We start from the raw sequence: 22,598 nt of genomic DNA on the forward strand, positions 1-22,598 counted from the left end.
CAGAAGATCAGTTTAGTGTACATTAAGTAAAGATTTCAGTCGTTTGCACCCCCATAGAAACACAAAGTGAAATATACTGTTTGAGTACTCGTTATAGCATTAAGCCTCAGTGTACAGCATGTTAAGGACAGAGATCCTACATGAGGAGTAAGTGCACAGTGACTCCTGTTGTTGACTTTACCAATTGACACTCCTGTTTATGGCATCAGTAATCTCCCTATGCACCAGTTATGAGTTTCCAAGGCTATGGAAGCCCCTTGAGTTCTCCGACTCTTATCTTGTTTAGACACGGTCATAGTCAAAGTGGAGGTTCTCTCCTCCCTTCAGAGAAAGGCACCTCCCTCTTTGAAGACCTGTTCTTTCCACTGGGATCTCACTCACAGAGATCTTTTTGCCAGAGTGTCTTGGCTTTCCATGCCTGAAATACTCTCATGGGCTTTTCAGCCAGATCCGAGTGCCTTTAGGGCTGATTCTGAGGCCAGAGTGCTATTTAGGACATCCGCCATTCTATGAGTCTGCTGAGTATCTCACTTCCCATGTTGGATCACTCTCCCCTTTATTTATTCTATCGGTTGGTGTTAGCAGATACTAGACTTGTTTATGTGCTCCCTTTGCTGAGTCCTATCTTGTAGTGCTTGGTTCAAGCCCCAGCTTCTCTGCTTCCAATTTCAACTTCTGGGTAATGCACACCCTGGGAGAAGCAGGTAATGGGAGAGGCAGGTAACAGGTCAGTACTTAGTAGAAGCAGGTCATGGTTCACGTACTTGGATTTCTGGAGCCATGTGGGATATCCAGACTGAATTCTAGGCTCCTGGTTCTGGCCTGGCCCAGTCCTGACTATTGTGGGTATTTGGGGACTATCCTAGTGGATAGTAGACTTCCATGTGTCTGTCCGCTTCTCTTTATCTCTTCCAAATAAATTAGCAAAGAAAGGATAGATGCAAGTGCACACAGACACAGGGGTAACTGTCTGAATTATTGCTACAGATTCACGTCCCCAAAGCACAACAATTTTGAGAAATCCCCTTTGTGTAATATCCATTTAAAAAGAAAAAAGAGAATGTATGATGGTCTTCCACGACTATCATCAAAACAGCTTCCTCTTCCAATGTTACAAAGACATGTGCGCATCCACGTACATCTTTTGGGGCTTCTCTCTGGACATTGGGAAATGAGGGGGCCACAGGAGTAAGGAATAAGTAAGGAAGCAGCTCAGTTTGAATTCTGCTGAAATAATGTACTCTTCTCAGGTTGAATTAACATGTTTTTTTTTTCAACTATAGATAGGAGATACTTACAAATAATTATGAACATAAATATCAACTAATGCATTTTATCTCAGGACACAGGGGGTCCAACTGGTATTTAACAATCATCAGAGCTTTCAGTGAAATAAAGAATAGGTACTTGGAGCAAATTTTGTTTATGGAATTTTACAATTACTGTAATTTTTCTCAAAATGCACAGACCTTCCACTATATACAAAATATGGAATTAAACATATTTAAAAATTGCCAGGGGTCAGTTTTGTGGGCACTGTGTTACGCTGCTGCCTCCAGCAGTGACGTCCTAAAATGGTAGTGCTAATCTGCATCCCAGATGCTCTGTTTCCCATCCAGCTCCGTGTTAATGCACCTGGGAAAGCAGCAGAAGATGGCCCGAGAACTTGGGTCCCTGCCATCCGTGTGGGAGACCCAGAAAGGGTTCCTGGCTCCAGACGTTGGCTTGGCCCAATACTGGCCATTGAAGCCATTTGGGAAGAGAACCAGTAGATGGAAGATACCCCTCCATCACCTACCTTCTCCCTCCCTTTTTGCAAATGCCTTTAAATAAATAGACAGACAGATGGATAGATAGATCCTTAAACAAATTGCCACATATTTAAGTAACTAAAAAAATAAGATAATAGGAGCTGGCACTGTGGTGTAGTGGGTAAAGCTGCTACCTCTGAGGCCAGCAACCCATATGGGTACCAGTTTGTGTCCTGACTGCTGCACTTCTGATCCAACTCCCTGCTAATGGCCTGGGAACAGCAGCAGAGGATGGCCCAAGTGTTTGCACTCCTGCTACCCACATGGGAGACTTGGAAGTTCATGGCTTCTGACTTAAGCTTGGCCCACCGAGGCCATTACAGCCATCTGGGAGATAAACAAGCAGATGAAAATCTCTCTCCCTCTGTCTTTGTCTATCTCTGTGTGTGTGTGTGTGTGTAACTCTTTGAAGTAAATAGCAAGTCTTTAATAATAAGGTAATATTTGAGGTAGAGCACACATATAAATCTTCTAACTCTGAATGGGCCCCTGGCAGGAAGGCTATGGAAATACACGTTTATGTCTTCATTTTCCAAACAGCCTATGGACAACTCTCAGCCACCTAATTGCAATCCAGTACACATTATCTCTTTAAAAACTACACATGTAGTTCCTGTAGAAATAGATGTAACCTATTTCTCCATTAAACAAAATGTGAAATCAAAATGACCTAGTAAGTTGGGAAAACTTTGCTGTTTTATTTAAAATAAGGTTTTGCAATGACTTTATTCTATTTTTTTTTTTAGAGATTTTATTTATTTTATTTGACAGGTAGAGTTTTAGACAGTGAAAGAGAGAGACAGAGAGAAAGGTCTTCCTTCCGTTGGTTCACTCCCCAAATGGCTGCTACGGCCGCCGCTGCGCCGATCCGAAGCCAGGAGCCAGGTGCTTCCTCCTGGTCTCCCATGTGGGTGCAGAGGCCCAAGCACCTGGGCCATCCTCCACTGCCTTCCCAGGTCACAGCAGAGAGCTGGACTGGAAGAGGAGCAACCGGGACTAGAACCCGGTGCCCATATGGGATGCTGGCACCGCAGGCGTAGGATTAACCAAGTAAGCCACAGCGCTGGCCCCTTAATTGTATTTGATTATGCAGTAGAAATATAGCCATTCTTGGCATTCATATTGACTAAAAATATAATAAACTTAAAAACAAAGAAAATTTGTTATCAGTATCATTAAAGGATGTGAGGTAGGAAAATTACTAGTAAAAGAACAAAGGACATTCAAATTAGGCAATGAGAATGTTATAGAATGTCAGGACCAAGTCATTACTTATCAATAATAACCTTGACTATAAATTCCCCAGTTAAAAGATTGGCTGAATGGATTAAAGTGCGCACGCGCACACGCTCTCTCCCTCTCTCTCTCTCTCACACACACACACACACTCTTCACCAGTAAAGACACTCACAACTGAGAAGATGGAAAAAGATATTCCACACAAATGTCAATCAAAAGCGAGCAGAGTACCTCTGCATCGGACAAACCAGACCTTAAGACAAAAGCTGTTACAAGAGACAAACATGGTCACTGGGTAATGATCAAGTGATGAATTCACCAACAAAATACGACCACCATAAATGTATATGCACCTAATAATAGGGCTCTCAGTTTTAGAAAACCAATGTTAATGGATCAAATTAGAGACCTAAGTCCCAATATAATAATACTGCAGTACTTTACCATACCATTTTCATCAATGGAGAGATCACCAGATCAAAAAAACAAAAAAAGAACAGAACTCATCTACATTACAAACCAAAAGGACCTAATGTACATCTCAAGAGCATTCCATCCCATAGCTGCAGAAATAAGTTCTTTCCATTAGTGTGTGATGGTACACCATATACTAGGTGGTAAAACAAGTCTCAACAAATTCAAAAAGACTGCAATCATATTATGCATTTTTTTTCTGACCACAGTGGAATGAAGCTGGAAATTAACAACAAAATAAACTACAGAAATTACAGACATGGAGACTGAACAACATGCTATTGAATGAATAATAGGTCATAGAAGAAATCAAGAGGGAAATCAAAGAATTCCTTGAAACTAATGAAAACTAAAACACAGCACATCAAAACAAAAATGTAGTACATTATAAGATACAGCAAAACAGCATTAAGAGGAAAGTTTGTAACAGTAAGTACCTACATTAAAGTTTCAAAAAACAATCTAATGATGCATCTGAAGGACCAAGGAAAGCAATATCAAATACAACCCAAAACTAGTCAACGAAGTAATAAAACTTAGAGAACATACAAAACAAAAAATGTAAAAGACCATACAGAAGATTAATGAAGATGTGTTTTTTTTTAAAAAAAAATTTTAATTAATGAACTATTAGACTAATCCAAAAACAAATAGAAAGAGAGAGAGAGACAGACAGACACACACACAGACACACACACTTAAGGGGCAGTGCTAGGCCAGTGTTCCATATGAACCAGTTCAAGTCCCGGCTGTTCCACTTCCTGTCCAGCTCCCTGCTATTATGCCTGGAAAAGAAAAATCATTGCAAGATGACCCAAGTCTAGCATCCCTGCCACCCATGTGGGAGACCCAGATGAAGAGATGAGAGTTAAATCAATATAATCAGAGGTGAAAAAAAATAAAAAAAAGATTTACTACTGGTATCTCAGAAATACAAAGATAAAGTAAGAACCATTATGAACTATTAGAAAATTTAAAAATTTAGAAAATTGGATGGCTTTCTGGATATGCATAACTTAACAAAAACTGAGGCACAAAGACTTAGTTATTCATCTCTTCAGACTTTCTAAGGATGAGAATGAATAAGTAGCAAATAGTCTCCAATAAAGAAAAGTCCAGGATTAGATGGTGTCACTGTATAATTCTATGAAACTTTCAAGAAAGGACTAACAGCAATGCTTCTTACACTATTGCAAACAATTGAGAAAGATCAGGGATCCCTTCAACGCTCCTTCTATAAGGCTACCACTACGTTAATTCCAAACCCAGACAAGGGTACAACAAAACAGAGAACTAAAGACCAATGTTCATAGTAAGTGTAGACGCAAAAATCCTCAATGAAGTATTAGGAAATCAAAGCCAATGACACACCAAAAAGATCATCTACCCTGACCAAGTAGAATTTTTCCCAGGAACTGCAGGCATGGCTCAACATATGCAAATCAGTAAGTATGATAAATCACACCAGCAAAATAAAGGATAAAAATTATATGATTATCTCAATAGATGCAGAGAAAGCATTTGATAAAATACAACATCATTTCATGATTAAAAAAAAAAACCTTTAGAAATTAGGTATAGAAGGAATATACCTCAATAAGGAAAGGCAATATATGACAAGCCCACAGCCAACATAATACCCAATGGGGAAAAGCTGAAACCATTTCCACTAGCACCTGAAACCAGACAACAATGCCCACCTTGACCAGTTTTATTCAGTACAGTTCTGGAAATTTTAGCCTGAACTAAGCAAGAAAAAGAATTTAAGGAGACTCAAGTGGGTAACACGGAAGTCAAATTATCTCTGTCAGTAAAGTTTCAGGATACAAAAATCGACACATGAAAATCTTATGCATGAATGATGATCTGCTTCAAAGAATTTAAAAGAACAATTCCATTCACAATGGCTATAAAAAATGTAACTAACTTGGGATAACTTAAACCACAGATGTGACAAAGATTTTCACAATAAAAATTATAACACATTAATCAAAGAAACAGAAGACAAGAGGAAGTCACAAAAAAAAAAAAAAAAGGAGAAAATCTTTATATCCATAGTTTGACATAAATGTCATCAAAATGACAGTCCTACACAAAGCTATTTACAGATTTAACGCAATCCCCATCAAAACGTCAAGGACATTCTTCATACAACTGGACTAAACATTCCAAATTTAATATGCAAACACAGCAGACCCCAAATAGCCAAAGCAATGTTAAACAACAAAGCTGGAGGCAGCACAATACCAGATCTCAAGACATGCTAAAGGCTATTGTAAACAAAACTACATGGTACTGGCATAAAAATAGATATGTAGAGCAATGCAATAAGACAAAAACCTCAGAAATAAATCCACACATCTATAACCAACTAATCTTTGACAAATTTGCTAAAAAGATTCCCTGGAGAAAGGACAGTCTGTCCAATGCATGGTTTTAGGAAAATTGGATTTTCACATATAGAAGTTGGGAATAAGACTACAGCCTTGCACCCTATACAAATATCAACTCAAAATGGATAAAGTATCTAAATTTAAGACTTGAAACAATCAAGAAATCACAGGGAAAGTGCCACAGCACATTGGCCTCAGTGAACACTTGTTAAGACCTCCAAAGCACAGGCAAAAATAGAAATGGGATTACATCAGGTTAATGAGCTTCTGTATTGCCCAAGAAACAAAGTCATGATACAACTGACAGAATGGGAGAAAATACATGTAAATTCTACATCTTATAAAGGATTAATACCCTTCCACCTGCGGCGTCAGCATCCCATATAGGCGCCAGGTTCCAGCCCCGGTTGTTCCTCTTCCAGTCCAGCTCTCTGTTGTGGCCTGGGAGGGCAGTGGAGGATGGCACAAGTGCTTCGGCCCCTGCACCAGCATGGGAGACCAGGAAGAAGCACCTGGCTCCTGGCTTTGGATCGGCGCAATGCTGGCCATAGTGGCCATTTGGGGAGTGAACCAACAGAAGGAAGACCTTTCTCTCTCTCTCTCTCCCTGTCTATAATTCTACCTGTCAAATAAATAAAAAATTAATAATAAAGGATTAATATCCTGAATATGCAAGGAGCTCAAGAAAATCAACAACAAACAATATAGTTAAGCAATGGGCAAAGAATGTGAACGTTTTTCAAAGAAAAAATACAAAAGGCTAACAGACAGGGTTGGGCCAGAACAATGCCTGGTGCCTAAAACTCAATCCATGTCTCCCACGTCAGTCTTAGGCATCCCAGTACTTGAATCATCATCTACCACTTCCCGGGATGTACTATCAAGAAGCTGGATTTTAAGTGGAAGAAAAAGTAATTCAATCAGTACTCTGATAGGAGATCCCAGGATCCCAAGTGGTGGCTACAACAGGATGCCCTCCCCCGAACATAAACTTTCAATCCAATCATTAGTGTTATGAAATCCTATCCAAAATTCAGCATATCCTTGAGCAAAGCTAAATTTATTCAAGTTTTAATACGCATTTCAATGTATTCACCAAAGATCTAAAGTAAAAAAATCAGTTTCAGATTTAGAAAATCAAATTCCAGTTGAAACTTTCAAGACAGACAATCCAATCTCTGAAGCAGGTGGAACTAACTCAGAATTGATCCCAAATTCCATTAACAAAGCAGAATAAATCCACCAATACCCACTATGTACCACACATGTGCACATCTGCACATGCACCTACACTTGTTTTGTTGAGTGTATCTGCAAATTACAGGATCCCAAAGAGATTCAAATAAGCTATAAAAGAGAACTGAAACATATTACCAATTTTCACAAAGCCTAATGGTCAAATGCCTTCAGAACGTCACTGCCTACGATGAGGCTTTCCAGCTAGCAGTTAAGATGCCCACATCCCATAGAGGAGTGCCTGCGTTCAAGTCCCAGCTAAACTCCCTACTGCACTTTCCTACTGGTGTGCAGTCTGGGAAGCAGCGGAAGATGGCTACGGTTACTGGGTCTCTGCCACCCACGTAGGAAACCACAAAGGGGTTCCTGGCTCCTGGCTTCCGTGTGCTGTAGGCATTTAGGAAGTCAAGTCGTACATGAGAGCTAGCATGCACCGGGTCAGTCCATTCATGTCTCTCAAAAATCCTTAACTCTTACAATGTCACTGTCTGAAACATCAGTCAGCATCATATGGCCTATAGTCCAAATAAACTCATTCTGTGAACTCAAAATAACTTTTAACAAACATTCACAAATGCATGACAGAGATAATAACTTTGAACCAACAGTTAAGAGGATTTCCCTCCAAATTTCTTTTTCTCATTAGTTAACTGATTGTATAAAATTTACTCTATCGTTATTATATTTTGAGCTATGTCAAAATACTTTTGTAAACTCTTTCTGAAAATGCTTACGTAATAGGCTGTTTTCCTTTGCAGTCTACAAAACCTGAAGTATTTACCCGATAGCCTGTCTGACAAAAACTTTGCTAACACCTGGTTGAAAATAATTTTATCTGCAGAATTATTTTAGCTGCGCCTACTTCTAGCTTTTATGGTATGCACGCCATGTATGCATTTAGGGTGTCTCACGTAACTGTTTACATAAAAGATTTACAACTATCTCCTAATGCTTCCTAAATCACCACCAGGCAAAGACCACAGTAACTACCCCCTGAAAACAGATTCCGATGGAAAGCTCACAATGATGGGCAGTATTTATCTCACTCCAAAGCAAAAGGGAAAGGAGGTACCACTTTTACCCAATAATTCAGTTCAAAAAAATTAAAATTATAACGCCCAGCACTACCGGGAACATGGACAAGAAAACCTATTTCTCCATGAACTGTAGCAGTATTAAATGATGCAATTTATCTGCAGAAACAATTTGGCAACAGATAACAAAATGCATTAACATGTTTACAGTCGGACACAGTAAATCCACTTCTGTAAGTCAGAAAATACGAACACACACTCTTTCAATAAAATGTTATTTACAATAATGACTACCTTTAAAAAAAAAAAAAAAAAAAGAGCACTGTTAACAACCCTACCATTCACCAGGTACTAGAAGTGAGTAATCCTGTCACTGTCTTCTCTGTCACACCTACAGAGCTCTGAGTATTTCTTTACATCTGCATCTGGCTTTAAGAATTTATGAACTTTATTCTGCATTATGGCAATATTACACTTGGGCTACCTCTGTATTTGAAGGGCCTTCAATTTTTGTAATATTTATAGGCAAAGAAAAACAAGGTATAATATTGTGAATAAAAAAATCTGTATGGGCACTTCAAAGCCACCTATTAAAAAGAGAACATAATATAGGTTTGCAGGATAGAAATAGAAAAAAAAATTACTAATTGACAGAAGTTTTAAAACTTGTTATGTTTGCAAAACTTCTAAAACCAAATGACCATGAAAACATATATTAAAGTACCTCCCAAAATATTTTGAGAGGCCCTTGGACAAGCTTCATTTATTTTAACTTCACCTTAGCTTCTTGGTCTATGTGGCTTCTTACCAATCTCCTAAAATTTCTAACTTTTAAGCCATCTATCCAATCATACCGAAGATTTTCTAACATGAAATTCTAAACATACCCCTTCCCTGCTTGAAAGCCTTGCCTGCCAAGAGGATAACCGGTGCAACTTCCCCCTCCCCACCACGGTACCGTGCCCACCTACTTCTCTCATCTCATCCCCTGTTGTTCTAGACACGCTGCTGTATTTACAGTTCCTTGTGATGCTATTCCCAGCTTCCTAAACCTTCCAAGACGTTCTTCCCTAAGATTGAAATACCATTCTCTCCTCTTTTTTGGCTGATGAATTTCTATTCAAGTTTCTATTGCAACTCACCTCTTCAAGCACTCCCAGACCTGACAACACAGTTCCCGTAACCTCTTTGGCCTCTTTCCCCTGGTATTGCATTTCTCTCCTGTTAGAAGGTCTCATTCACTGTCTGTTTTCCCTGATAAATTAAAATCTCCTTCAGTGCTAGAACCTTCCCCTAGCCACGTCTAACTCCCAAGAGCCTGGACTGAATAAGTGTTCGGCAAGCCTCAATGGAATGAACAAAATGAAAAAGGAGAAACAAATACAGCCACAGGGCACTTGAAGATGAAGACACACTCTGAGAAATGGGTCCTTAGTGCTTGCTCGGTCACACAAACACCACAGCATGGCCGTCTCAGAATCTAGCTGGTATGGCTCAATAAGCTGATGTGACTTCTTGATGGAATCAAGAAACACAGTGAATGGCAGACTTCTGAGGTTGCTGCCAGCCCAGCAGTATGAGGTTTTACAGCAAACTTACATTTTTGTTAAGTAGAAGCAACACAATACAATAATACAATAATCACAATACAAAGCTGAAGAGAGCCCACATGCCAACCCATAACACAGCTGTTTATTTCTATGACCAAGTATGATATACCATACATAATTGTATGTGCTATACTTTATACAATTGGCAGTGTAAGTTTATACCAGCATCACCACAAACCATGTACGTAATGTGCTGTACTATGATGGTATGATGTCTATGACGTCACTAGGCAACACAACTACTGTCCAATACATGGTCCATGGTTGAACAAAACGTTATGTGGTACATGACTGGAAACCAGAAGGCTGGGTCTGTTGCTTTGGGTTACTGGTAGTGAAAGCAATTTTTTAACCCTTATTTAAAAATATTTTTAGTGGCTCCATTTGCTTTTACTAATGGGAGATTTAATTCATAATATAGAAGTTCTTTCATGGTCAACTAATTTTTATTAGAGCTGCTATTCAAGTCTCTTCAAACCTGCACATCTGTACCAGGCTTACTCACATGGCCAACGTTTATTTTATGGAAATAATCTTTCGATTCCCATACACAATTATCTTAACAAATATCCTGAGTGCAGCTTCGCTAAAATGTATTTTTCTTAAAAGTTTCTCAGTACACTTATTTCTCAGTAAGTGAGCATCTATCAGAGTTTTGGCAAGAAAAATCTTACAATGGACATTTCTGTACATTTATACTTAACGCCATAACCAAAAGGACTAGTACATTTTCGTTTTGTTTTACCATCTAGATAAATTACATTCATCTGCTTAAAGCCACATTCTTGAATCACTAATAGAATTCCTATCTCCCACCTAGGATGCAATTCTTATCTCCCACCTAGGATGCACTAAGAATTGTTTGAAAAAGGAAAATATCCGTAACAATCTGATAACTCTCCTAAATATAATCCCCATTGAGGTTGAACATATTTTCTCCTTTTTTGGTTAAGCTATAATTATCATTATCCAGTAAAGGCCTACAGGAACTTTAGAGCAAACAGTTTATCCTTGTTCTTTTGCATGATTTAAATGTGTTGTTTTATTACACATTGTTTCAATATGCCCTACATGAAGGAGACCACACACACAGCATATTAAGACATGAATACAGGTCAAGAACACCAAAAAGGCAAGCCACAGCCCACAGGAGTAACACCACCAAACTCAAGCTGACATAAATTTAGGAGCTGAAGAACTTCTGGAATCCTGGTATAACCCATACTTCAAGTCCAGACATAGCCAGTGTTAAGATGATATTAGATCGGACCTCTCTACAGATACAGAGGACTAGATGTGAGTCCCTGCAATGGTTCAACCTCATGTGTCAGCAGGAGCTGCTTTCCTGGATGGAGCTCTTCTCCCCACTGTGCAACTTCACAAACCATTACTGTCTGAGAAGAAGAGTCCTACAGTACAAGGAACACAAGCTTTGCAGTCACACAGACATGGTGCACAGTCTCTACACCAGCACTTCTGTGTATGTGTGACCTGTACATGATGGTGCGTCTTTGAGCCCTGTTAGGGGTTGAATTAGACTACCTCCCACCAAATTCATTTGTTGAATCCTTAACCCCTGTGCCTCAGAACATAACCTGATTTGTAAACAGTCTTTCTGAATGTAGTTTGCACAGATGAGGCTGTTTAGCATGTGCCCTAATGCAATATAACAATTGAACTTAGATAAAGGAAAAAATCTGGAGAGGATGATAGACACAGAGGAAAAATAAAGAAAAGGGACAACGGGACAAGACAGCCACCTACAAGCCAATGAAAGGGACCTGGTACAGATTCTTCCCTCACTGCATTCAGAAGGAATCCAGTCTCACAACACTTTGATTTCAGACTTCTAATCTCCATAATTTTCAGACAACAAATTTATGCTTTTTAAGCCACCTCATACATGGTGTTTTGCTACGGCAGCCCTAGCACGCTGACACGTCCAATTTCCTCTGATGCCAGACCCTTAATATAAAGCATGCAATGTCATTATAAAGATTTAAAAAATCTTATGTAGGTACTCAGAAGAAGGCAGGCAATATTTATTTTTCCCTATGGGATATAATACTCACAGTATTTTACCTCATTTCTTTCTATCTTGCTTCTCTCCTCCCAGTCAGATAGCCCATGTAGCATTAGACAACTATTGACAAGGCAGGAACATGGATGGGGAGTGTTGATTATTGGGCTGAGTTTCAATACCCTAAGGATTCTAGGGAATTAGAGTAATTGCCATGCACACATACACACAAAAATAGGCTTAGAAGAAAACATCCTATGTATGAACTAAGCTAAGCACAAATATAAAGTTATATGCCTCTAAGTGGCTTCTCTAAAAAAGACAACAAGCAGGACTAATGAAGTGATGCCAAATGAAGAACTGGGGATCCAGCCCTGAAGAGGTTAGTACCTTAAAACCTTAGTACCACAGTATCTCAGATGCAATGTCAGATTGCTGGAACATGGCTAACCGAGGGTCCCAACATAATTTGAATTGGTGTATAGAAGAAGAAAAGTTACATTTTTTTGCAGATAGACAAATGACATACCTGCCACATATGGGGAGGCTTGTCCACGATTTCTAAGGATCCTCTTGAAGTGTGTATTTGTACCACAGTCTGATTAAAAAGCCTAGAAGAGAATTAAAAATCAAGTCATTCAGAAGCAGAGGCATGGTGTGTGTAGACAGGGTTTTCAGTCTTTGAAGTCTTTTAGCTGTTTTGGAAAAATAGTGAATTGCAATAATTGACTACTTCAGAACCCTTAAAATCTTTAAATTCTGCACAGAAAGATTTAGAGCAATTGGCAGAAGATGAAAAAATACAGTGAATCAGCTTGTTTTCTTTCCTTTTTTTTTTTTTTTTTTTTTTGATGAAATGCTCCAAATCCCAGACCATACAGCAAACAAAAAGTAGAGTGGGATTTTAAGTTTCTTATCTAAGACATGGAATTTTTTAAAGTATCAATTCTATTTAGGATAACAGAAGAAGAAAATATTCAGGTAAGGGAATAGATTAGGAGAGGGATGCTACTTCAGGTAGAAGTTTCAAGGAACAACCTACCTGATAAGTTGACTCTTATGCCAAAATCTGCATCAAGTAAAGGAGCAAGCCAGAGAGAGAATTCTAAGCAGGGATGCAGTAACAAGTAGGAACTGTGTCTAAGAACGTCCATGGACATTTAAGGGTCTCTGGGGCTATGACACAATAGGCCAAGGGAGAGAGAGGGGATATGAATGAGGTTGGAAAGGCTAGGAGGTAAGAAATTCCCAGTTGTAACTGTGCATACGTCTATTTCTCTTTTCACTTCCATTAGCTTTTGCTGTATGTATTTCGCCACTCAGTTACTAATGCATACCAAGGTAGGATTGCCATGCTTTTTGGTGAAGCCATTTTGTTTTAATCATGTAACATTCCTTTCTGTTGCTGTTAATTCTCTGTTCTAGAAAGTACTGTATCTAATCTAGCAACTCCTGATTACTTTTCACTCATGTTTGCCTGATACATGTCTCTTCATCCTTTCACTTTCATCTGCTTACATTATCGTCATATTTGACTATCTTACATACAGTTAAATGCTACTATTGCACATTCTCTGACCATATATCTTTAATTGTATTTTTACCATTTATATTTAATGCATTGTTGACTTAAGTCAACAAAACGCTTAAGTCTGCAATTTTATTTTTTGTTTTCTGTTTTTCTTTTACTTTTCATTTCCTTTTCCCACATTTTTTATAATTTAATTTTTGCTTATCTACAGTATCTTTTAATCTATTTGAAAAGCTTTTCAGTGGCCCTCTAGATACACAGCAATATAAATACATCATAGCCTACTGCTGTCATCATTTCTGTTACTTTAGTGTGTCATGAAATAGTGTCACATCCTAATGAGTATTTCTGAAACTCAATCCATTGGTACAGGAAGAATTTAAACATCAGAATAGATGTAGTTATGTTCAATATTAACCTGTCCACCTCTCTCACCCATACAACTAGAACTACACACACATTAATATACTCTCTAAAATATAATTGAGGAATGAGTCAGGTGGAAAACAAACAATAATTAAAAGAATCTCGACTCTGATTTGAAACTGCCAGACTTCTATCATTTGATTGATGCTATTTTGGAATAGACAACTTTTGAAGGTAGTATCAAAGATAATATGTTTTCTGAAACATTAAAGTTAACAGAAATCTGAAAATCTTTCAAGTCTGGACAGGATTTTCCACCAATTTTATTTATCACAACATGGACCAAGAACAATTCATATTCTGTTTAGAGTGTAAGCAGATTTAACAATGATCCAGCCTAGTGCTCACCTTAACAATTACTCAGACTTGGGTTCATCTTTCATAGAAAATAAATTTTAGACCGATGAAGTTACCATTCACAAGGTCATGGATGAGTCAGTGACAGAGCTGGGCAAGAATCAAGATCTGATGACACTGAGCTACATAATATGAAATAAAAAATACTAACTTTTTATATAAAGGGTATCAATAGTCTGCTTTGGAAAGCAGTTATGTTTCATTTCCTTCAGGAAGGCAAAATAAGTACATGGCAGATGGAATATCATCACTCATCTACATTGGAATTCAACCAGGATACTGGGGTTTAAAGCTTACCCACTTGCCAAAAGTAGCAATAGATAACAAATCAATCAACCTATCACAGACAGTACTGCTGACACTAACCCATCAGAGGTTTCAAAGATGGAATTCATAGCATTAACACGTCCATTTCCATTGTCCATCAGTGAGATTTTCCCATTTATAGAGGGTACTGGAAAGTAGCAAATTTGAAGAACACAGGGATATAGCCACACCATACAATGTTACTTACTTTAGATGTAAAACACTTGAATGTATACAAGAGACTGAATCATTTCCTAAAATATTCGCTATGTTCCCTGATTCATTTTATGAAGGATAGAGCCTTCAGCATGTATCTGAGTGACAGACTTCCCCTTTTAGTCATGAAATCTTCCGTGATCCAAACCAAAGAAAAAAATTCTTGCTCATCTCCCATTTATATTCACAGTCAGATACTATAATTAAATAATAGTTTCATTTACTTGGGCTCAAATCCATTAATTTTTTCCTTATTTTTACTCATTTCTCTTCTCTGAAATGTATCCCAGTATTATTATTATCTTGGAGCACACAAACACACAGATCTACGAATCTATAATGAGTTTTTTTTTTAAATAATACACTGTGCTTTGATTAAATGCCTAAGTCGCTACTACTCAGATGTTGTCTAAATATCAACAAATACCTAAGACCACTGAGGAAAAAGTCAGCTTTTAATCACTGACCTCCCAGCCAAGTCCATGCATCATCTTTACTTCAGGGAACAACTTGGTTCACAAGCTAACTTGGGTTCCTTGACCTGCCGCCTGCACAGGGTGAACACACTAGTGCCGTGCACCAAAGGCGGAGTTCAAACGCCCTGCTGCTCCAGCCCAGTGTGCAGGCCACATGATACAGCATCACTACACACCAAGTACAGAGGGAGCCATCTGCTTTCCTGACATCCATCGGAGTCTCATACAACGTGGGGCACGAAAGGGAAAGGTGAGTGAAGGTGCTCAGCACTCCAGTGGAGAAGCATCTGAACTGCAAAGGCAAGCTAAGCTAGATGGCTACCGCTGTGTCCAACTCTTCAAGCAGACAGGACTTCCACGCTCCTGGACCGCAAGAGATGAAGCCTGCAGAATCTGCATTCCCATGTCCAGTGCTGTGCTTTCACCAGGTGCCTTTGAACTTCCCTCATCAACTGAGCTGCTTCGCCTGTGTTTTCCTTTTTTTTTTTTTTCCCCAAGATTTCTACTCCAAATCCCCTGCACATTTAGAACAGTGATCTCAGAGGCATTTCTACCACCAAAGAAAATTCTATTGCTTTCCTTTGTCTCCTGGGGATGGGATAGGAAAGGGAGAGTGTGAATGCCCCAAACTGGCAGCTGAAACCCAAACAGCTGATGGAAGCTCCTAACATTTTTCACTAGTTCACTGAGTAAATCCCCCTGCTAATTTAGAAAATCCTTTGTGGTTTTTCACATTAAAAAGTAAAACAGATATGCCCCTCTGCTAATGTTCATGACTAAAGATAAAGTTAGAATTTTCTGGTTAAAAAAAAAATCAACAGATGAACAGAATCTCTCTTCCATATAGGTACAAACTGTTAATAGGAAGACAGTTCATTAATCCATCTTCCACTGTTAGCAGGCCACCACTTTTTTTTTATGTAAAATGTGTTCACCCTGCTAGCCTCAGTACTACCATGGATCGAATGGAAACTCTAAGATAATCAAAATTAACTAGTTTGGGTAAGATATCATAGTTTTTTAATACTTTTTGAACCACAAAACCATTATCCCTGAATGGATGCCAAAATCCAGAAAACCCATGAAATTCTATATTCTAAAAACTAAAAGTGATCCCAGATTAACCCCTTAGCTGACTTACTGAAGACTGAATGGATGAACATAGCGTGATATACCTACCAACCTATGGGTTAGGCTCATAAACACTGGTTCATACTACAATTCCTAGCCCGAACTCAAAGTATCCAGCGATAGCACAATGTGAATCCCCCTTCATCAGTGGGAGAAAATTTCTCGTTCCAACTTCAGTGTCACAGACAAGATGGTCGCAACCCATCTCTGAGTTCTAAGCCAAATTATAAATATATCGTTGAGCAATACCAGCAACGTACGTTGTTAGATGTTGTGTAGAAAACAAAGTCATTAAAACTTAACTAATGAAGAAGCTCTAAGCACTTCAAAGTTGGAAAAGTCATTAGCAGACAAAGACCTGAAATCAGGGATGCATTCCAGAAGGCCAGGAAAGGGGTGTGAGAATAACACACAGCCTTGTGTGTCAACATATAAGAAATACCATCTCAACATACAGTAACATCAAAGATTTTAGAAAACTCCTCTTGGACACCTGCAACTTTGGGTCCGGAAGGAGAGAAATTCCAAGACTTGGAGCTTGATGGAGATGGTGGGTGGTCTCTCCCGAGCATAAAGATGTCCAGAAGAACCTGAAGAACAGGGCATGCTGGCAGGCCCGAGCAAGAGCAGGGCAGGTCCTGGATTTAAGGAAGATATCAGAGATAACCAGACCCACACTCTTTCATCGCAGGAGCTCCAAGAATCAGGTCGCCAGCACCCACAGCCCGGTGATTCCTGGCTTATTTTCCCCAGGGTGGCCAAGTGTTTCTCTGTTGAGAGCTCTTACTCCAGCTCACATACATGGCCATGAATCTCCACCTTCTACTCAGTCATCTTGTTAGACAATGGAGGGCGCTTTCCCTGACCAAGTAACTATTCCTCTGCAATTATCTCCATTCTAGCAAAATAACATCACAAAGTTTAGCTGGGTATGGTATCTTCGCAGCCTGGTGGAACCATGAAGGTATTAAAAAAAAAAAAAAACTAGGTAGGGGGCTGACACTGTGGCAGAGTAGGTAAGGCCCGAGGTGCCGCTGCCAGAGGTGCCAGCATCCCAAGTGGATGTCAGTTTGGGTACTGGCTGTGCCATTTCCAATCCAGCTTCCTGCTAACGTACCTGAGAAAGCATCAGAATATGGCTAGAGAGCTTGGGCCCCAGAGCCCACACTGGAGACCTTAAAGAAGCCGCTGGCTCCTGGCTTTGGATTGATCCATCTCTGGTTATTTGGGGAGTGGGCCAGCAGAAGGAAGATTCTGTAGGTATGTGTGCTTATGTGTCCCACCCTCTACAACTCTTTCTTCCAAGTAAATAAATACAACTTTAAAAAAATACCTAGGCAAAAAAAAAAAAAAAAAAAACCAAAAAAAACAAAAACAAACAAAAAAAAACACACCACCACCATGACTATGACTGTGACTGTGACTGAAATACAGCGGTGGACAGCAAATCCAGTCACCTAATGTGTAAGAATTTCAGATAATGCTTCAATTCCCGATCTAGGTAGAAAAGTTGAGATTATATGAGTAAGTAGAAACAATGATTATCTGAAGAAAGCATCTGAAGATAAACAATGAGGTCTCTACAGTGGGATTTATTTTTTTTTGATATTCAAAACACAATTGATATTCAAAATACAACTCAAATAAAGATTATATAGTAAAGCAAACTTGTAACCAGCATCAACTCAAGTTCATGCCTTGGTGAATCCTCCTACCTACCTAGATCTTGCCTGTAAATTAGAAATAATGCTTACCAGATTAAGTGTCTACACAGCAATTCACTGAAAAATTGTATCACCTGATTTTCAGACTTCATGGTTCAGTTAGGGTTGGCCCATGTCCCCTCTCGCTGTACTCTAGGGATGACTGATCAGGCCTTAGCAATCAGTTCTGGGAAGCCATGTGAGGCTCACTTCCCCCTATCAATGCTGGAGTGATCTTTCTTTCTATCCTTATTGAGGACAACTCACAATCAGAAATGCCCACTGCCAAAGATGCTTCCTAATAAAAAGCCAATGAAGAAGAAAGCTTAGAGATGGAACACAACACTGGAGACGGATGCACGGATATCCTGAGAGCCTCAAGACTGTTTTCTAGCATCCCCACTTATTCCCTTTCTTGCTTCAACTCTTTTGAGATAGATTTTTATCTAAGCTACTACATATATGTGAAAAAGAAATGAGATCGTGCCTGCAAAGCATCTGTTACTGTGTTGGGCATACTTCAAATGCTTAATAAGTGTGAGCTATTTTTATGTCCAGAATGAAAGACTCTTTATACTTCCCTTTCCAAGAAAATGACATGAAAAGTAGATAATTTTCATGGGGCTCATTAACATATCAAGGCTTTCTACCTTCAAAAAGGTCATAATCAATAATAGAAGATGTTAATAACAGCCCAAAGACATAAAGTAGAAGAATCTTCATAAGGCAACAGATTATTTGACAAATGAATTGAACAGAAAATAATACTTAAAGATTTTCAGAGGCAGGCGAGTGGAAAGACCCTTAGACAGAACTGGTCACTGAAGGGATTAAGAGAGGTATCATTTGAGTTGTGTTTGAAGGAATAGGAAAAACGTGCAAAGGTGAAGAGAAGGGCAGAAAATGTTAGGGTCACGGTTCTAAAAAACCCAAGGAGCAGGCTGGATCCCAGGACACTACACCTGAAATAGAGGGTTTTCAAGAGAAGACCAAGGAAGGACAGCTGGAATCCAATAATCACTGAACATACCTCAAGGTCAAGTTTTATCATCTTTTAACACAAGCTGGTTTTCACCAAGCTCATCCAGATATATAAAAGGGTGACACTACATTATCCTCTCATTCTTATTCAGTGAAATGCTAATAGTAGAAATCAGAGGAATATTTTCAAAAACTTTTGCAGCTACACATTTCTGATGCTTCATGTTGATTTTCATTTCTTACTCCAACTGTAATTGAACATTTTTTACTCACATACTATAGTGAAACAAATGAACATCCATACACAAACAAGCTCTATAGCATAATGTAATATATATTGTGGCTTTTCTCCCCAGTATCTCTTTACCAGTAGAGCATTTTGTGAGACGGACTCCATACTTTAGGGTGAATCTTGCTCAATTTAAGTCAACTGCCCACTCTAAGAGATGATTGTTTGCTCAAACTCTGGTTGTCAGACCTGGAATAGCAGATGTTGCCTATATCCAACTAAGGAATACTGGTAATAGACACAGAGTTGAAGGAACTGTTGAGATTAAGAGCTGAAAGCACAGGACACAGCCAAGTCAATAATGTGCCCCACCTCTCATGTCTGGCTTTGTGAGATATTATCTCCATTGTTAAATCTAGGGGGCCTCTTTCATTAGAAAAATACTCAAATAGCTTCTAATATGCCCTAATTTGCAAATGGCAGTGATCCAATAATGAATCTAATCTCCTGTCTAATTAGTCATAGGCTTGCAGAAGACTGTAAGAAGTAGAGATCAGAAGGTGAACAGAAGGGATGGACTATCTAGGTTTCTGAAAGCATTAGTGCAGGAGACGGAGATCCATTTAAGAGAAGTAGAACTTCATCCTCTCAAAGGACTGACTACTTGTCCTAGTCACCCAGATTGGCTCAGGCACTCCTGTCAAGCTAGGGTCCTCCAAAACACATCGCAACCAAATTTCTCATGAACAAACACTGGTCTCATGAACAAACACAGCTCCACTCAAGTCTCCCTTTCTACTTTCTCCTACACAGCTGCGAAGCAGGGGCGATGTGTTTTCTGATCATAGGAGAGGATGTCCAAAAAGTTCATCAAGTACATTATGAAGACTATAGCGGCTGGCGCTGAAGCATAGCAGGTGTGGCCTGTGATGATACTATCCCATATAGGTGTTTGATGAAGCTCCTGGCTTCAGCCTGTCCCAGCCCTGGTCATTGCAGACATCTCAGGGAGTCAATTAGCAGACTGAAGATCTATCTGTCTCTCTCTCTCTCTCTATCTGTCCATCTCTCTCTTTGGCTCTCCTCCTCTAACTCTGGCTGTCAAGTAAATATTAATAATATAAAAAGATAATAGCATAGAAGTCTCAAAAAGCCTTTTTTTAATATCCTTTACCCATAAACTGTTTAGAGTATCCTGTTATTAGTTAAAAGAAAAAAAAAAAAAAGCAGGTTTCTATAAAGTAGTTCCAGCCTCAGCTATGTTACAGACTGTAACTTTCATGTTTCATCACCCAAAACCTCTTTGGAGAGCAGTCTCTAGGAGTACAATTACCCATTCAGGCCATCTCTGATAAAGGATTTATTAAGTCAGTAAAATGATAAATTTGGTAGTGATGGCTCCCTGGTTTAAAAAAAGCATACAAATGTTGAACTACAGAATATACATACTTACATAAAAGCAGTATGTATGAGACAACAACTTTTGAGGGAATTTTTGCAGCTGATAAACATTGGTAAATGGTTATGAAGACTACGTAGTACATACCAGCATTAAATATCATGCTAAACAATAAATGCAGAGTTCTATGGATAAGAGGCTGTAAAGACAGTGAGTTGTAGCACATTTGACAATCACTAGCCAAAAGAGAGCCAAATATAAACTGTGAAAGATGATTCCGCCATAGTGTTAAGCCAAAGAAATACTATGATCAGAAATATTTCCAGTGTGTACATTATGGTTGATAGTTAGATGATATATTCCATTCCAAAAAAATCCTCAGATATACTAAGACCATTTAAAATGCCATTGTTTTGACGTGAAATTTACCAGTACAAAATTAATACTTCAGAACATCAGGTATCTGTCTATTTTAGGCCTTTAAATGAACATACCACTAACAATGGACATCCCCAGAGTCAAAGAAACAAGACTTTTTGGAGAAATGGATGAATCAGAATACATACAAGATGAGCTTAGAACATGGCACACGTGACGTAAAGAGGCTACCAAAGATGACTACAGTTATAGTCAAAGTACTCAGGAGCCAACCTAACGAGGTTTCTACTGGTCAGAGATAAAAAATAAAATCTGAGCTTCAAAGGTTAAGAATTACAACAGATCACGCCCATTCAACTTGGCTTATATTCACATATTCACAATATTATTTTAAAGGAAATACGTGGCTACCCTCTGAGGATGACAGGAAGCTAATGTATTACGTTGAGAACTGGGTAAGTAAGCCCTGCCTACATGAACGGTATCATCAGGTAACCATATAGTAGACTGGGAGGTGTGTCTTCATGAAATTATTATGGCTAATAAATGAAAAACAAAATGACCTAATTAGGCTTTTTCTACTTTGCGACCCTGAATGAATTAGATCTAAGCAGTATGCATCAGTGCCTGTTCACATCAACAAACACTGACTACCAAACATTTTGTTCCTCCTGATAATAAAGCACACCGCTCAGAGAACTGCAAAGGGATCAAAGCTGTCTGATTAAGTCTCTGGAGCCAGCTGCCAGCCTCCAGAAAATATGAAGGACAGAGGAACTAGTAAACTGCACCGTGAGTATGCAGCCAACAAAATCCACACTGTGTGGCAAACCGCAGGTTAAATGTACTGGATACGTGCATCACAATTTAACTGAAGAGAAATATAGAGGGTACCTATCAACTAAAAAGAATTTCAACAGCATCTTAAAGATATTTAATAGGAAAATTTATACTATCTATGGGTTGATAACTGGGTGATAAAAGGAAATGTAAGGAACCATCCACTGATGATTACGTCTACAGAAAGAGGTGATTAGGATGATGTACACGAGGGTCTTCTAGAGTTATTTGCAAACTTCTATTTCCTGACCTGGGCGGTGGTCACCACGGTGTTTATGTAACAATTGCTGGGGCGGACATGTGGCACAGGATCCCAAAGGGGGGTGCTTGCTTCAAGCCTCCACCCTGCTTCTCCTTTTCTTTTCACGCTACTGTGGAACCTGGGAGGCAGCATCGGAAGGCTCAGGTGCTCATCCTGCTATACAACCTGAGACCTCCATTCAGTTACTTGCCCCTGGTTGCAGTCTTGCCCAGCCCTGGGTTCTGGCAGGCATTTGGGGAGTCAACCAATGGATATAGATCCTTTTCTCTGTGTTCCCTTCTACCTTTCAAATAAAATATTTTTAAGCTTTTATTTAAAAATAACCAAGGAATAAATTGTATAGTCACTGGTGTTTTAATTTTATTCTGCAATATAAAGGAAAAATGAAAATTAAAGAGATAAAGAATAGCCTGTTATGCAACTCTGTGTCATTAACCCTTTTTTTATTAGAAGTTTAGTTACTTATTTTTTATTTGAAAGAGAGAGACTATGACAAAGATCTCCCAAGTGCTGCCCAAGCTAGGAGCCAGAAAACTCAATCCGGGT

At 39.0% G+C, this 22,598-nt stretch overlaps 1 protein-coding gene across 14 annotated transcripts in view; it reads right to left on the minus strand.

Moving 5' to 3' along the window:
* SOX5 (SRY-box transcription factor 5) overlaps positions 1-22,598 on the minus strand; it is a 1,100,247-nt gene that overhangs the window by 929,627 nt on the left and 148,022 nt on the right. For all 14 annotated transcript variants that reach the window (XM_089304672.1, XM_089304666.1, XM_070049491.2 and 11 more), the window contains exon 2: positions 12,347-12,428. The gene's annotated coding sequence lies outside the window, so the exon portion shown is untranslated. The remainder of the gene's footprint in view (positions 1-12,346; positions 12,429-22,598) is intronic.

This window comes from Oryctolagus cuniculus, chromosome 9, assembly GCF_051225735.1.
Source record: "Oryctolagus cuniculus isolate XC-2025 breed Fujian yellow rabbit chromosome 9, ASM5122573v1, whole genome shotgun sequence".
Taxonomy (NCBI): Eukaryota; Metazoa; Chordata; class Mammalia; order Lagomorpha; family Leporidae; genus Oryctolagus; species Oryctolagus cuniculus.